A 14,104-nucleotide genomic window follows, 5' to 3' on the forward strand; every position below is an offset into this window, starting at 1 on the left:
GATACAAATGTGCAATGACACAAATAACTCGCTAACTAGTTTTCGTTCACATTTCCTGCAAAAAAAAATAAAAAATTCTTTTCAGAATGAGTGTGCCTGGAAATACAAAAAAAATAAACCTCAATATTTTATTTTCTTCTCCTTCAGTGAATGTCTTTATTTTTCCCAATTGATCTTAGTTTTGATAGGCATGTAATTACTGGCCTACATGGGCTTTTATTTCCCCAAATTCTTGTGCTCAGAATGGTTTTACTTTGTGGAATTTATTGGTGGACAGAACAGACTATCTGCATTCATTTATTTCATTTAACTCTAAGTGATTCCTGTACTTTGTGATGTGTGAGAAAGTAACAAGAGGAAATGATAAAAAAAAAAAGTCATTTGGTCATTTTAATAAAAATATTCTCTCATTATTATCTTTTTTTTTCTTTCCCAAAGAACTGGTACAAGGCTAAGTTTGAGAGCTCTGTTGTGATTTACTTAAAACTTTTCACTTGTTGATGTTATAAAAGATGGTGAAATTGTACTTTAAAGGCTACTTGGTCAAGTAGACAAAATGATCTTTGCTCTAGTATTGATTGGTGTAGTTTCAATGCCACAAGTAGCTGTACATATGGGAACAGTCAACTAGAAACTTGTACTTCAATGTTATGAAAGATGTTGGTATTAGACCGGCAAACTAATATTTTGATCATGCTGGAGATTAAAAAAATTATGCCATTCTTGGTATGTATTTGATCAGATTTTTTTCCTATTTTGCCACAAACTGCATTACAACTACCCTCATTCACATAATTTCCAAGTCCAGGCACTTCCTGTGCTTCCTGACCCCCAAAACAAAAGTTGTTGGAGCAGGAATCATATCTGTGTCATTGAATTTGTAACCAGCGTAGTTCCGTGTGACCATGTATTGATTTCTAAAGAACAGCAGACTTGGCCTTGAGTCATAAAAATGATACTCAAAAGTTCAGTCAAAGAGTCTTATCACTTTAATATTTTTAGTAGAAAACACAGTAATATAAACCAAAATCATTTGCCTTTGACAATGAATGGTACAAAAATATATCAAAGACTTTTGGAGAATAATAATGGTAGATATAAGGCCTCTCCTGTTTATAGAAACACATATATGAATGATAATAGCTCCGTTGTCAAGTTTAAAGCCGCTTTATTATGACACACGTGCCAGTTTAGTACATGTGCACTCCACCTTCTGTTCTTCTGATAGCGCTGGTTAACTGGACTGGTGACCCTGAACCGGTCACCCATCCATCACAGGACAATGTTTTGCAGTCACACCAACAATGAATTTACATTTTTGGACTGCAACTCACCAGAACCCGAACTTACCTATATGACAGTGACGACTTCAAATATATGAAGAAAACAAGCAAACGCCTCACAGAATATTCTCATGTGAAACAAGCGGGCAAACCACTGCACCACCCTATGACCTCTCTTAGAATATGTTCATGTGAAAGACTGACAGATAAATAATTTGCGAAACATTAAAACACACAATCCTGTTAATGACACTTTAGTGAGTGACATGTGCTTGTTGCAGTAGCAGTTTTCCTCATCGCTTTGCGGTACTGCTCTTATCACAAACTCGTTACAAACTCAGTCAGAGAGAAAAGTTTGTGCCTCGCAGGGTTCCTTGTATTAATCAAACACAAGAAAATATCCTCAAGGTTGCCACATAGCTGGCAGCTAAACAAAGCTATCTGGCCAGGGGACAAGTTGGAGCTCCTGATGGGCGTATCAACACATGCGAGCACTAAGTAAATATTTCCCATCGACGGCCAGTAGAAAGTCACTGTATGTTGGTAAAGGCTGTCTAATCCCCGCTGGTATGTGTTTCGAATTCAGCAGACAGAAGGAAGCTGATCCAATTCCCTGCATCCTGCAGGACACAGATCTGCATTTCCTCTGCACTTTGATGAAACAGCAGCCAAGCTGTCCGCCTCCATTAACAGCCCCTCTGATTTTACACCCAGCTCTGACAACTCGGTGTGTTTGTGGGTTTGCTTGAATGTGTGTGTGTGGGTGCGCAAAATAAATGCGTTGTACCGCATATGCCTGTGATGCACGTTTGGAGATGTTTAAGTTTATAGTGCTTTGCAGAAAGCAGCTTGAGGTATCATGACTGGGACACGTTGAATTTATTTTTGGTGTGTGTGGACAGCTTGAGATTTGTTAAAGGTTATAGAAAAGGTGTAATTTGCATCCACCTAAATCAGAACACGATAAACCAATGAAGATGCAGTAATGAGACGCACAGCTTCTGAATCATGTCACATTACTTTTTCAACAACAGACTATTTTTGTTCAAGTTTTACAAACTCACTTTAGTAGTGAGGATAAATGAGCCCATGGATAATTCAGAAACTACATAGAGACATATTACATTTTTAAGTCTTTTACTTTCAAATGGAATGAAAAGATCATGTAAATAAAACATTAAAAATATCATGTACATCATGTGATAAAGATGGCATTGTCAACCGGATAACATAAAACAGACAATCTGTATTTAATTTTGATAATCAAGACTGATTAACAAATTGGACAGACACAGGAAAAGTGAGTATGCTATACTTCAGTTGTCACAATAATAAGTGGTTTCTGTCTCAATCAATTACAGAAAGATGAAGACGAAAATATGATATAGAAAACACAAATGTAAATAAAATGGATGTCCAAATTCAAAAGTTTAAAATTGGCAAAGTTTAGGGCCTTCTGTTCTCCTCACTACTGAAACGAGAGATGTCGTTGTGCCAAGATCTAAAGAGCTCTCTGAGGCCTTTAGAAGAAAGGTTGTGGATGCCTTTGTGTCTGGTGAGAAATTCAAAAGATCTCCAAATGATTTAGAAAAAAATCTTTCCCAGAAAAAAAAAAAAAAAAATCTGCATGTCATGTTGATACAACATGATCAACATGTGTGGAAGAATGAAAACATGGAGAAAAAAAAAAAAAACTTCTGAACTACTGAAGTTGGTTTTTGCCTCATTTTTAAACTTGTCCAGTGTTGTTATGAACACGGGATTTCTCTGATTCATTTATCTTCCTTTCATTACAGTGATTAAAAAAAAAAAAAAAAGAAGATTTCTAGACAGAAATCAGTTTTTGGGAAGCATTAGAATAACACAGTAGCTATGCAAGGGCATGAATACTTAGTATAATAGTCACAATGTCCTCAGGTTTAAGATACCTTATCGTCTTTAACATGAAGAAGCCTTCTGCCCAAAGCAATGAAGAAAATAGAATATCTATCTAGTTTTTCTTTGGTAGACAAAGTAACACCTTCCCGAAGGCCTCAAACAGAATTCCTGACTCATAATGTGATATATCAAGATATGTGAAGGTTTCTGGATGTTTTTTCCTTTTTCTTTTTGCAGACAGAGCTCAGGTTGGTGAGCTGGGCTCCAATCATCTTGGAGTAGACTGTTAGAATGCTATTCTGGCGGTTTTTGTCCTGTACGGACAGATGAGACTGAGGGAGTGGATGAGGAGAGGGTCTGTAGAGCAATCGCTGCTACCTCGGTGCATGTTTGTCATGACGATTGTCACAGGGAACCGTGGCCACTGCTGTGATGTAAGAGCCGGATGAAAAGCAACATGATATTTCAATAAAAATCCACATTGTGAATCAATGTTCCTGATTTACGACAAGCAGCCTCAGTGAAACAGATTTGAAAAGAGTTGTCATGGGCACCGCTTACACCACAACAAAATATTCAATTTTGAAGCAGAATGAATTCATAAAAACACATATATACTGCTCATTCACCAGTGAGCTATGGTCTCAGTAATATTCTATACAACACATTTTCTTCCAAGTCACTACAAATACTGTGAGACTGTCACTTTGTCACCAGCAGCTATAAGAGCCACCAGCAGCAGATAATGTGATCTTATTGGGAGGTTTTTTTTTCTTTTTCTTTTCTTTCTTTTATTGGGGGAGGAAACTCTCTTCTCTTGGGCTTAATTTGCTGGGACGGTCAATCATGGACACATCGACATTCACTTGAACTCATAATTCTCCTCACAGTGGATTAAGTGATTTAAAACAACCTGGAACTCTTTTGAAATCTTTTGCCAGGCTCAAAGGCACCCGTAAGCTTTCTTCTGATGGCCTTAGAGGGCTCCTTAGATGTTGGCATGATGACACCAAGCCTCAATAGGGAAAAAAAAGAAGAGCAGACCCTAAATGTCAGAGGTTTGACTGAGACCGGTCGTGTAGAAAAGTACTCTAATTGATCTGGAAGCTCTCATGTCAATGTTTGAATTGTACAGTGAAAATGTGGCTATTTTCTTTTTCATTTATGTAGGTATCTTATCTTATGGATTATTATTGTGGTAAAAAGCACTTTGACATTATTTCAACAAGTCTGCTTCACTATTTAATGTTTTATTTTTATTATTGTTATTATTATTATTTAATGTTTTTCCCCGTGCATGTGTGGGTTTTCACCAGATATACCGGTTTCCTCCAAAAACATGCCAACAAAGCTGGATAGAAGAAGGACGGACAAAGGAGTTGCAGTCAATTGAGATTATTTATTCATTCATTCATTCATTCATTCATTCATTTATTTAGGAACTAAATGGTCATGAAAAAAACTGAAACTGACGCAAACAAACAGCAGCATTTTAAACCAAGATTCCTGCTGCTGCTAAAGATTGAAGCTTATCTGCCTGCGGGATTATGTCAGCAGGAGACCGGGCATATTAAAACAACACATGGCACTATATTTATTGTTATGTGCTGTCATCTCTTAATACATGTGTTATTAGCCAGAGACAAGGACACCATAGTGTAAACCAGCCCTGGTGTTTCACCACAAGAGTTTCTAGGTCACATCATTCTAACGGCATCAGTATAAACATGGCTGTTGGCTGGAATACTCACACTAAAGGGTCTGTTAAATGCCACGCGAGCTTGTCACACTTATGCAAAACAATGATCCACACAGCTTGAAGGGCAAGGCGGGGATGAAAAAAAAGGCAAAGACACCGGGCATATTTTTGTTCCACCTCCATGACGACGCATGTACACAGGGTGGTTAACGATGCTAAATTGGCCCGAAATTGGCCAATGAGTTCAGACGTGCTTGTAATGTGGCTTAAATTGCATGCCCTTTCAGGCAGGGGAACAAACCTCCTCAATGTCAGCGCTCTCTCTCCCACATGTTGAGTGCTTAGTTTGCCATGCAGTGCAAGATCCCTGCGCCTGTTTAGTATTCACCCACTTGAGTTTCCTAAAGGTTACCAAACCTAATTAGACATTTATGCGGGATCTTCAAAGGTCCCCTGTTATTAATGATGTGCTACTTCTGAGGACTGCATCGATGGCTTTTTTTTCTAACTCGAAGAGCACACTGCTCACAATATGCGCATACACAATGGGGGCACACCAACATCCAAAATGCAAGGAGAGACTTGGTGGCTGGCTGGTAGCGATTACTAAAACTGCTTGCTAAGAGTACTACATTAAAACGCTTACACTCACATATAAGCCCAAAGTACAAGCAGCAAAGCTCTCCTGCAAATTTATCCTGAAAGAAAAGTAGTAAAGCTAAGCTGCTTTAAGTGGTAAATCAACTACTAGTGACAAAACGAATCAAACTAGTGAAGTATGTCGTTACTTTATTGATTAATCCACAGAGACCTGAGACAATGAATGTATCCCTTTAGGATTGTTTGTAATGCATGTTTCTTTGTTTACACCTTGATGCATGTGATTTCACTTTCTCCCGTGTGTGTGTCTGCAGATCGCAGTGCATATCGCCCGATACAGGTCTTTTAAAAAAAGATGGCATGATCCAGCAACTAAATGGCAAAAAGTTTAGTTTTGTGTTATTTACTCAGACGATGTAAACTTATCAACTCTACAAAATTCAAACACAAAAAAAAAAAAAAAGAAATTATAAATATATTGTTGGCCCTATGTTCCAGATGTCTACAACATGCAGTGACATTTACATCTGAAAATGTTGCACCATGTGTGATTGTGTCTCTTCTGAATGCATGGGAAAAGGGGGCTCAAATCAGCAGTGACGCTATTTTGGTGACCTGCTTAACCTCAGCTGGCTCCCAGTGACTTTTTGTGAACGTTGGGTAGTTTGCCGTTTGATGTGAACTGTTTCTTTCCCTCTATCTCTGTCCTATAGTTTTCTCTCTTACTATCCAGTAACTCCAGCCTCCAGTAAACCGAGACGGTTTCTTTTACTTCCTCTATCTAATTTTCAGGGATATATAATCACCCCAAGATGGCTATGCTGTATTTGGCTCAGGAACATTTAATGCAGGATTATTGCTTAGTGTGTGCATGGGTCAATCAATAGGTCATTTTGAGGTTTTGTTTATATGAATTATACTTCAAAAGCCCATCGTGGGGCGGAGTGGCAGAAGTATTCAGACCCCTGCTTTTTGTCTAATGATGCAACGATATGAAATTTAAAAATATATATATTTTCACAGTCTATCTTAAAGCTGCTTGTGTGTATTTAAAAACAACTGTATTTTAAACCCCAATCAGGTACTTTTAATCTTTTTTTTTGTTAAAGGTTTCATTTTTGTAACTCCATTGTTCATTTCGGGACAAGGTGACCTTGTCACCTCAGGTTTCAACAAACTCTCAAAGGAGATTTAAACATACATTTTGAATCCTACACCCTATTTTATAATGCTTAGCTTCTAAAATCAAAGTGACAAGTCGGTCATCCATTAAATTTTGTGAAGTAAAAGTATGAAGTTCATGTATTGGCAATTATAAAGTGAAGTGCTGTACCTGGGTCAATATACTTTACTTAGTCTCAGCTTGTTAAAATTTGGAGCTTGGGATTAGATCATCTTGTTCTTGTTTTTTAAGCATTTCAACAATCCGCTGGATGAAAGTGAGGGGGAAATTAGTTAAATGTTGCAGTCCTCTCAGAATGAAGCCAGAGATCTTCTGAAAGAGTAAAGTCAAGCTCGTTTCAGTGTCAAAACTTTTTTGCCCAAAAAGAACGAGACCTCGGCCCTGTTTCTCATGACCGGAATTATAAAATACTGTGGGGGAAAAAAAAAAAAAGGTCAAAGGAAAACAAACAAAAAAAAAAAAATGTTGCTCAAAAGCCAAGAGACACCCCGGGCCTCTCCCGGCTGCAAATATGATTAACTAAATCTGATGAAGAAATTATTTTGCAATGTAATGTAATTATGCACTCGTGTTTACACCAAACCTCAGTCGTGTATTAGGTAAATGCAGTTGACAAGACACCCCAAATAAAATTCAATTTCCATTTATTATTTACATTTGGACTTTAATCAATTATGAATGACAGCTAATTAGTGGTGAGCTGGGGCCATCACTCTCCGCAGTGTCAAAGTCAACTAAAGCTACTGTATGTCATGAAGTGTGGACATTGACAAAAAACCTCTCACTGCTTTACAGATTTACGTGTCTTTTTGCTGAGGAGACTTCACTAATCATCTGTGAAAGTGCGTGCACCAGTGTGTTTTTGTGTGTGTGTGTGTGTGTGTGTGTGTGTGTGTGTGTGTGTGTGTCTGTCTGTGCGCGCGTGCGTGGGTGGGTTTGATAATAATAAGGCGAGTGAAAATGAAGAGGAGCTAAACTGTGTAAGTCATTTCTCATTTCCTTGCTTCGGCGCCTGTCAGAAGAAAAGCCCTGCGTTTTGAATGATGGTTCAGACAACAAAAAGTGAACAACAAACCTTGTGGCTCCGAGGAGGGATGTGGAGGGAAAAGAAGGAAAGAAAGAACGAAGACGAAAAGTGCCAAACATTCTTGGAAAAATGACAAATACACAGCTCTTTCTGTCTTCTTGATTTTTTTCTCTGAAAAAAAAAAAAAAATGACCGAACTGGCAAACAAAGAAAAATCCAAATATCAATGCTTTGATAATACCACTGAACATGCCCTGAAACATAGTGAAACATAATAGAGAAAAAAAAAATGCCTATACAGTTGGCACTCATACAGTTTGAGAAGGACCTTTCAAGGGGCTGATTTAATGTGAGAGCATCAATCCTTTAGCAGCACAGGGCCTTGACAGCAAGTGAAAGTAATCTCTTCTTTATTAATGGGACTTTTCACTTTGGACCCGAGGCCTTTGGTATTCCGTAATAGTAGCTTCATACTACAGACCTAAGGAAAGAACAATATGAAATCAGATCAAGTGGATGTGTTGTGAATGATAAGTGGAAAGTATTTCTTTGTAAATGCAGTGGCGCCCTTTGAGGACAGAGAAGGAGAGAGAGAGAGAGAGAGAGAGAGAGAGAGAGAGAGAGAGAGAGAGAGAGAGAGAGAGAGAGAGAGAGAGAGAGAGAGAGAGAGAGAGAGAGAGAGAGAGAGAGAGAGAGAGAGAGAGAGATATGAGATGAGATGAGATGAGATGAGATGAGATGTAAAAAGCTAAACTCTGAGAATAGCTGATGCACAGCTGACTTTCTTTCCATGAATGAGTGCCATGCAATGTGCAGACAGAGTAAACAACCTTCCTGGTGTGCACTGGCTTAAAAGCCAGTCTCGGTTCAAGTTCTCACACGCTTTTTAAAATTTTTTTATTTCTTCTAGATTTCTTTCACCGGACGTCTATCAAACCAAAACAAACTCATGTGTATCCAAAGTTCAGCACAGATGCAGCCTGTGGGGAGCAGTGTGGACATTTTTTTTATTTTTATTTTTTGACCCATGACTTCTTACATATTTTAGTTTATGTAAGCTCCAGTTGCTTCTTCACTGCTTGAGTCCAGAAGAAGTGGAGAAAGTGTTGGGAAATGTCCTCTTTAACAATTCTGGAGCTGAAACTAGAGCCTGACCTCCCTCCATGTAGACATCTTTGTAAGAAAACTTGATAATATCAAAATACTAATCCTTCCTGCATGTTTTTGTTTGAAGAAGCAATAAAGACAATAAAAAAAATGGGGATTCATACATATTTTGCATACATTATGTAAATATTGGTCTACTCAATGTTTGCAAGTTTAAAAATGGTGAAAATGTGATTGTAGATGCATGTAAACAATTATCATGAAATTGGATGCACTGAAGATTAGATGAGACAGACATGCAGAATAACACAAACTATTGATTTAGCGTTTCACGTTTGCCATGAATATAAAGGAAGTGTTCCAGATCGTGCTAAATCATAAGGCGAATTTATTGCATAGACTGCATTTATTTCTTTACACACAATTTTGATTTACAATGGTTAAAAATGTTTGCATTGTTGTATCTTATTTTAACAGTTTTATAAAAAAAAAAAAACCAAAAAAACAAAGGAGGTTCAGATCCGCTTTTAGCTGAAATGCTACTGTATTTTGGTGACTTGCAATTCCTCAGCTGGCCCTCCAAGACTTTTATTGTCCAATTAATTAGTTCATGTTTTTTAATCAATTGACAGCACTAGTTTTTACCTTAAACACTTACATTGATTACAATTTCCTCTGAATAATAATAATTTAAAAAAAAATCATCCTCCTGCTGCTGCATTGCACCCATCTATAATTATCTATTTATATTTTTTCTTTCATGTGCCAGCATTTCCTTTATTGTTATTAATGTTGTAATGTGGCGGCCGTTAGGACTCAGGCCTCTCACCCAGTAGGATTATGGGAAAAGGGGCGGGGTTTGAGTTCTCCCGCGCCGGGGTTGTTGTCGTACTGTTTAGTTGAGTTTTGGCAGTTGCTGAATAAAGACGTGTTCCTACCTTCAGCTCTGACTCATCCTTCGTCTTGCCACAGTAATATAATGTGCTATTTTCTTTATTTGTGTTCTAAATTTAACATTTTCTTATTTTTTTTTGTTTCTTCTATCATATAAAAACAATTGTTTCAGTGAGGTAAATGTACAGAAAGCATTTCACTGCACATTATACTGTGTATAATTGTTGTGTGATGAATAAAAGACTCGACCTGAAGCTTTCTGTTACATTTTAAAAGCCTCACCATTTTATTGCCTGTAAGTTTGTGTACTTGTGTTTGTCCTTCTGAACTGATCATAGACTTGTTCCAGCCTGCATCTTTTCACTCGTGTTCTTCCTTCACAAGCTTACCTTAGTGTATTTAATCTTGTCACTTTTGTCTTTTGCGCTTTTCTACTCCCAGTAACTTTTCCTGTTTGTCCCATGACAGTTACTTTTTGTTTTGTTTTTTTCAACTCACTTGTCCTGTTTCCTTTTTGTTGGCAGTTTGTGCAACTTTGCATCTCTTTTGTGTTGAATAACACCTTCTCTCTTCAGTTTGACCTGCCTCAGTTGTTTTATGTTAGGATCCAGTGGGAGTAGTCCTGACAACATTGTCTTGAGTGATGGCGTCTTATCTATTCTTTTTTTTTTTTCCTTTTTCCACTAAACTTTGAGCTATGCGCTTGAATTTATTCAAAGGACATTTAGGCCTGCACTGCAGATTGTAGATGCATTTTTAAAACAACTAACCACTGCATATGAGATGCCTCCTACGCCACGAAATATTGATTTTCACAATGCAAGGTTTAGATTTCACACCAAACTAATGTACGGAAAGTTTACTTACGGCTAGTTATTTTAACTTTCATGGTTAAAATTATTTATTTAGTTTGCACCTCGGTATCATGAAATAAACATTCTGAGATATAACAGTGGATCGTTCTAACCATCAATGACATTTAGCTGATGAGATCATTTACCACTACAAAGCAAATACAGTAGGTTGAGTACAGTTAAGTACAGTTGGTTTATGAATAGACTCTTAGATCAAAAAATAAATACATAAGCCTTCCAGTTCACTGTGTACAGCAATGACTGGCTTAAATACCACGAATGATTTCTGATTACAAGAGCAACATGAAGGCTTTGAACCTTTTAACCTAAGTATGTTTTAAAAAAAATAGTACATTGAAAAAAAAAAACATCATCTTTCCAGGGTAGTTTGGCTTTTTAATTACAGTGAAGTGGAAAAACAGTGACTGGCGAATGTATGTACAACAAAAACATAATTACCTCTTCTGAGGATAAAGCTCCTTCTTTTAATTGTGAGAAGATTATGCAAGATTGTGTAAGATTTGTTTGTGAGTTGCAATGGTTTTGAACTTTTCTTTAAAAAAAAAAGCCTACAGGTAAATGGATTGTAACAATACCTTTGGTGGTGCATCAGAAGATGAGACTAACACGATAAAGTTACTATTCTTGGTAGTTAATTTGTTAGTTAAACATGCTAACAGAATCTCACAAATTCATTCTGTATGTGCATCAGACCCCCAAAACACCTCTTGAATTAACATGAGGTTATATCGTCACTATAATAGACCCATCATATTTAGTGTTTTACATTTGTCACACAAGCGTGTAACTTGATGTTTATTATGTATTACTTGGTTTGAAGTTTACCTAAACCAACATTTAGGCAAACTCGATCATAGGTTTTCAATATTATTGTTTCATATCTTGTTTTTTTTTCACAATTCACATTTGGTACAATGTCATATTTCTGCAGACCTGACTCCTATCAACCACTACTTTTGTATTTAGGCCCCATTTACACAATTTAAGTAAAAAAAGCATAATTTTAGCATTTTTTTTTTCAGAAAAGTGTAGCATTTACAGGGAAATGTTTTGAAAACAATGTGCTGAAAACAATGTAGCTTTCATGTAGTGCCAGTGGTTGTTGCTTATTTTAGTAATGAAACCACACATTTTCAACACCATTGTCCTTTAAAGACACACAAAACGACACGAGTGCTCATGGAGTCGCTGTTTTTGTGTTCACGCATAATCTTTTGGACCCTACTTGGCCCAAAAACTCAACAAGACCTACATGAATAAAATCGACATGCCTTTTTGCAAGTGTGAGCATCAATATTCTTGGTCTCTTCATTGTACTCATTTACTCATGTAAATAAACATGTCCTGGTTTGTCTTTTAGTCCGTTTCATGTTCACTACAGTCATTACATCTGTCAGGGTTTTATTTGGAGGATTTATGCTGCCCCCCTTCAGTCTTTATCGACTAACTTTCTCACTAAAGGTCGTCTTTTGTGCATCCAGCTCTGCACTCGGGTCCTTTTCCAAACTTTAAAGTACAGCCGGATCTTTCAACTCCTCAAAATAATCCTGCTCGCGACACAATATCAAACTGTCAACTGCCTTGTACAGGGTGCCACTTATTGCACCACAGAAACGCCACCAATTAGCTTCTGACGAGCAACAAAACAAGTTCACAAAGTTTTTGCATGCCATTATTACTTATTAATCTCATTTGAAAGTGTGACAATCCCCGACACGTAATAAAGCGAAGCTCATTAATAGACCAGAATAGCAAACGCTCATATGGAACTTGCAGGAAATGTACTCTGTAAATCCTAAAATATTAAAGTTTGCATAATCTTTTAACACATTTGTTGTCAGATTTGACTCCAGCATACGTGCAGGGGTGATGGTAGCGTGATTCTTTTTTTTTTTTTTTGAAAGAGTTCACAAAGAAAAGTCATTTCTGCTCTGGTGAGTGTATTTTAAATCCAATTATTGTGTTGCTTGTTGCCTTTTCATGCTCAAATACCGCTTACTCCGACATCTCTGGGTTAATCGCTGAAAAATGTACAAAGGTTTGAGCATATATTGACAATCCATTCATGGTCATACAGACATATCTAATCTTAATCTTTCTAACATCTTGCCAAATTAAATAGATTGGACAGAAATGGGCAGTCTCACTTCTTGCAAACATGTCTGTGCAAGATTTAATCAATATCAATCAGCCACGCAGATTCTGAAAAAACAGACCATGTACTTTTTTTCAAAGTCATTACTCCATGATGGGGAACTGGATTCTTTTCAGGAAACTGAAGGTGAGTTTATCACATTAATAATTCTAGAATGATTTTTCTGTAATTTTTTATTATTGTTTTTTTAAACGTGACTTAATTTCATGTCCACATCAGCTTATTTGCCCTGCTGTGTTCCGTCACAGGCTTCAGTAATATACAGGTAATAATACTTGATTATGAATATTCCTGTGACTGGAACGTTATGCACGGTTTTGATTGTCTTTGCAGCAAAACCCGTGATTTCTTTATGTTTCAGACAATTTACTGCATCTGAATAGAAAAGCCAATATCTTTTGATTATGTTGTATAACTTCAGAATTTCTCCCTGAAAGAGCCTTCAAAGGAATAGCTCAATTTTTAACCTGCAATTGGCCTCCTTTCAAATTACCGATATTTATAAAATCCACCTGAAAGGAACTTGCAGTAAAACCTTTCTTGTTTTGGCATGGAGACCGTCTTCATAAAATTTATTAGGTCATTAAAGTTGTTGTATTTCAATTTCTGCCCAAGTGCCAGTTTGGCTCACGGGATGGCAGTGTCAGTCTCTTGGTGTATTTGTTGGTCCTTCTCCCACTTCGCTTCACACTGAACTATCGCCACAACTAGTGGAGCGACCGCTCTGTAACTCGACACAGACTTTCCTGGTTCTCAGATGCTGCATTTGGTGAAATGGCACAGCCTCACACCACAAAACTCTGCCTTTGAATCAAACACTCCTGCTAATTAAGCTCCTTCTAAACCTCATAATTCATTTTCCTTCTCCCAAGATCTCCGAGTGTCATCTGTTCGCAGCTTCTATATTTTCTGTGAGCTTTGCATTGTGAGATGAAATCAAAACATATCCACATTCAAAAAGTCTGTTTTGAACGGAGTATTCTTTAAACTACACGGAATATCTACATGGGAGGGGACAGTGGAAGCATTTATTTCGTGACTTTCACTGGATTGGAGCTCCAAACATACACTAAAACAGCATTATGCTACTCAGAATATCATCCAAAATTTGATCTTCTTTCTCTATAATTATGTTCACATTACAAATTGCACATGAATGATTTTGTCTTTTTTTGAGTCATTGTAATCTTTTTTTTTCTTTTCTTTTTTTCAAAATGACTCTCAGAATCCTTCCAGGCATCTATTCAATCACCTCACAGTCTGCCAAATGAGAGTCCGTCTCAAAGACCCTCCAGTGAGCATTGTGGCGCTGCGTGATGAGTTTGGCACTGGGTTTGAAAAGAGGAGCTGAATATATAACCTGTACGATGGAAACCAGGGGACAGAGATGGTTGACGGAGAGA

The sequence above is a fragment of the Blennius ocellaris genome (assembly GCF_963422515.1).
Source record: "Blennius ocellaris genome assembly, chromosome: 19".
NCBI lineage: Eukaryota > Metazoa > Chordata > Actinopteri > Blenniiformes > Blenniidae > Blennius > Blennius ocellaris.